Raw genomic sequence first — 4,862 nt, forward strand, 5'->3', positions numbered from 1 at the left:
TCGCCTTCAGATGAACCTTTTCTCTGCTAGCCAGCTCACCGATTCTGGTTGTCGCGTCATTCTTGACGCAGAGTCTTGTGCGGTTCAGGATCGTCGCACACAGGCCCTGGTTGGAGCTGGCCCTCGTAGCCGTAAGTCTCCGGGGCTTTGGGAGTTAGACTGGCTTCGTGTTCCTTCCGATGCCACTCCATCTGTCAGTTCTCCTCCGGTGGTTGCCTCTGTCACCGGCTCTTTTCAGCAGTGGCATCATCGTCTTGGTCACCTTTGTGACTCTCGTCTGTCGTCTTTGGTTCACCGTGGCCTTCTAGGGTCTGTCTCTGGAGATGGGTCGTTACACTGTCAGGGCTGTAGGTTAGGCAAACAGATTCAGCTTCCTTATCCTACTAGTGTGTCTGTCTCTCAGCGACCGTTCGATTTAGTTCATTCAGATGTTTGGGGTCCGGCTCCCTTCGCTTCGAAAGGGGGCAATCGATACTATATCTTATTCATTGATGATTTTTCACGGTACACCTGGGTGTTTTTCATGCACTCTCGCAGTGAGGTGCTCTCTATTTATCAGCGTTTTGCGGCCATGGTCCGCACTCAGTATTCCTCACCCATTCGCGTGTTCCGTGCTGATTCTGCTGGTGAGTATATCTCCCAGCACCTTCGTGGTGTCCTTGCTAAGGAGGGCACCCTCGCTCAGTTTTCTTGTCCCGGCGCGCATGCTCAAAATGGCGTCGCCGAGCGTAAGCATCGTCATCTTCTTGAGACCACTCGTGCTATGATGATTGCTTCTTCTCTTCCGCCACATTTCTGGGCTGAGGCTGTTGCTACGTCGGCCCACCTCATTAACATTCAGCCTTCCGCTGCTCTACAGGGTGGCATTCCTCTCGAGCGTCTCTCTGGTGTTTCTCCAGACTACTCGACTCTTCGTTCATTTGGTTGCGTCTGCTATGTCCTTCTGCCTCCTCGCGAACGCACCAAACTGACCGCTCAGTCTGTTGAGTGTGTTTTTCTCGGATACAGTGATGAGCATAAGGGCTATCGCTGTTGGGACCCCGTTGGTCATCGGATGCGCATCTCTCGTGACGTCACGTTTGATGAGACGCGTCCCTTCTATCCTCGCCCCACCTCGGGTACTTACCCGGTGGATGATATCTCTTTTCTTCTTTTTCCGGATGCACCCCCTGCTGTCTCTCCTCCCCTCCCTCCTACTTCTGATGCGCCCCCTTCGGTGCCATCTTCTCGTTCATCTAGTCCACCTAGTACTCCTCGTTCTCCGGCTTCGGCTCCTTCCGATGTTGTCCCTTCTTCCTCTTCTTCTGATGACTTGTCTTCTGCAGATGAGCTTCCCCCTTCACGGCCTGTTCGTCAGCGTCGAGCTCCAGCTTGTTACTCTCCTAGTCAGTATGGTCTCTCTGTCGTTTCCGAGCCGACTTCTTATCGGGATGCCGAGCGTCATCCTGAATGGCAGCTTGCCATGGCTGAGGAGATCGCTGCGCTTGAGCGCACTGGCACTTGGGATCTTGTTTCTCCCCCTTCTGGTGTTCGTCCCATCACGTGTAAGTGGGTCTATAAAATTAAGACTCGCTCTGATGGATCTCTTGAGCGCTATAAAGCGCGTCTTGTGGCTCGTGGTTTTCAGCAGGAGCACGGCCGTGACTATGATGAGACTTTTGCCCATGTGGCTCATATGACTACTGTGCGTACCCTTCTTGCTGTTGCTTCTGTTCGCCGCTGGTCTGTCTCCCAGCTTGATGTTCAGAATGCTTTTCTTAATGGCGAGTTGAGTGAGGAGGTTTACATGCAGCCTCCTCCTGGGTATTCTGTTCCCGATGGGATGGTTTGTCGTCTTCGACGTTCTCTCTATGGTCTCAAACAGGCCCCTCGTGCCTGGTTTGAGCGCTTCGCCTCTGTGGTGACTGCTGCTGGTTTCTCTCCTAGTCTTCATGATCCAGCACTTTTCGTTCACACTTCTCCTCGTGGACGTACTCTTCTTCTTCTCTATGTTGATGATATGATCATTACTGGTGATGATCCTGAGTATATTGCCTTCGTCAAGGCTCGTCTTCGGGATCAGTTTCTTATGACTGATCTTGGTCCTCTTCGCTATTTTCTTGGCATTGAGGTTTCATCCACTTCTGATGGTTTTTCTATCTCTCAGGAAAAGTACATTCAGGATCTTCTTGCTCGTGCTGCTCTTGGGGATGAGCGCACGGTTGATACTCCTATGGAGCTTAATGTTAAGCTTCGTCCTACTGATGGTGATCCTCTTCCTGATCCCACTCGTTATCGCCATCTTGTTGGGAGTCTTGTTTATCTTGCTGTCACTCGTCCTGATATTTCTTATCCTGTTCATATTCTGAGTCAGTTTGTCTCAGCTCCTACCACTGTTCACTATAGTCATCTCCTCCGTGTTCTTCGTTACCTTCGTGGCACGATCACTCGTCGCCTTTTCTTTCCCCGTTCCAGCTCTCTCCAGCTCCAGTGCTATTCGGATGCTACATGGGCGAGTGATCCTACGGATCGTCGTTCACTTTCTGCTTACTGTGTGTTTCTTGGTGGTTCGCTTGTTGCTTGGAAGACGAAGAAACAGGTCGCAGTTTCCCGTTCGAGTGTTGAGGCTGAGTTGCGGGCTATGGCTTTGTTGATTGCTGAGGTGACTTGGTTACGGTGGTTGCTTGCAGATTTTGGGGTCTCTGTTACGACACCCACTCCACTTTTGTCTGACAGTACAGGTGTTATCAGTATTGCACGTGATCCGGTCAAGCATGAGCTGACCAAGCATATTGGTGTTGATGCTTTTTACACACGTGCTCAGGTACAGGATGATGTTGTTGCGGTTCATTATGTGCCTTCAGATTTGCAGTTGGCGGATTTCTTTACGAAGGCACAGACTCGAGCGCAGCATGATTTCTTACTCTCCAAACTCAGTGTTGTGGATCCACCATGAGTTTGAGGGGGGGGGTTAGATGTATATATCTGTATATTGTAGTTTCCCCATATGTTAGGGGGCTTTCTGCATATGTGCACCTGTACATGTACTATATATTGTGGCCTTTGGCCCCATGGTAATGTAACACATATTGCTCTAACACATACTACTTGTATTTCACTATCTCTTCGCCGAACTAGTGCACCTATACATCTGACAAGTGTATTTGGTGTGTTGGGGACACAAGAGAGTTCTTGCTTTGTGGTTGCAGGGTTGCATGAGAGGGATATCTTTGACCTCTTCCTCCCTGAGTTCGATAAACCTTGGGTAATCCACTTAAGGGAAACTTGCTGCTGTTCTACAAACCTCTGCTCTTGGAGGCCCAACACTGTCTACAAGAATAGAAGCACCCGTAGACATCAAGCACTTTTCTGGCGCCGTTGCCGGGGAGGAAAGGTAAAAGGTACTCACACTCCGGATCTCGGCTACTAAGCTATTCTCCGGCGCCGTTGTAAGTACTCGAAGCTATTTCCTTTAGACTCTGCAATTGCGACATTTGGTTTCTTGTTTACACTAGTTAGGCATAATGGACAACAATGAGCTTCTTATTCTATTTCCTGATTTAAGACATGGATGGTTTGATGTGAAAATTAAAAAACCCATGGAACATATTAATATGAATGCTTTGAACACTATTGTTGCTAATGCTATGGAAAATTCTAAGCTTGGGGAAGCTGGCTTTGATGAGCATGATATTTTTAGTCCCCCATGCATTGAGGAGAAAATTTACTTTGATGATACTTTGCCTCCTATATTTGATGATGAGAATAATAATGATGATAGCTACTTTGTTGAATTTGCTCCCGCTACAAACTAATAAAATTGATTATGCCTATGTGGAGAGTAATAATTTTATGCATGAGACTCATGATAAGAATGCTTTATGTGATAGTTATATTGTTTAGTTTGCTCATGTTGCTACTGAAAGTTATTATGAGAGAGGAAAATATGGTTGTAAAAAATTTCATGTTACTAAAACACCTCTCTATGTGCTGAAATTTTTGAAGCTACACTTGTTTTATCTTCCTATGCTTGTTACTTTGCTCTTCATGAACTTGTTTATTTACAAGATTCCTATGCATAGGAAGCATGTTAGACTTATATGTGTTTTGAATTTGCCTTTTGATGCTCTCTTTTGCTTCAACTTCTATTTCTTGCGAGTGCATCATTAAAACTGCTGAGCCCATCTTAATGGCTATAAAGAAAGAACTTCTTGGGAGATAACCCATGTGTTTTTTTTTTACTACAGTACTTTGTTTTATATTTGTGTCTTGGAAGTTGTTTACTACTGTAGCAACCTCTCCTTATCATGTTTTTGTGCCAAGTAAAGTTTCTATGTTAAATTTGATGTTATATTTGGGATCGCTGCGCAGAAACAGCATTGCTGTCTGTCACGAATCTGGGCACAAGTCTCTGTAGAAAATTCGAAAAAATCTGCCAATTTACGATCGTGATCCTCAGATATGTACGCAACTTTCATTAGTTTTGAGTTTTCCCATTTGAGCAAGTCTGGTGCCACTTTAAAATTCGTCTTTACGAACTGTTCTGTTTTTGACAGATTCTGCCTTTTATTTCGCATTGCCTCTTTTGCTATGTTGGATGAATTTCTTTGATCCATTAATGTCCAGTAGCTTTATGCAATGTCCAGAAGTGAAAAGAATGTTTGTGTCACCTCTGAATATGTGAATTATTAATTGTGCACTAACCCTCTAATGAGTTTGCTTGAAGTTTGGTGTGAAGGAAGTTTTCAAGGGTCAAGAGAGGAGTATGATATAATATGATCAAGAGGAGTGAAAGCTCTAAGCTTGGGGATGCCCCCGTGGTTCATCCCTGCATATTTTAAGAAGACTCAAGCGTCTAAGCTTGGGGATGCCCAAGGCATCCC

Source organism: Lolium perenne, chromosome 5 (assembly GCF_019359855.2).
Source record: "Lolium perenne isolate Kyuss_39 chromosome 5, Kyuss_2.0, whole genome shotgun sequence".
Lineage (NCBI taxonomy): Eukaryota > Viridiplantae > Streptophyta > Magnoliopsida > Poales > Poaceae > Lolium > Lolium perenne.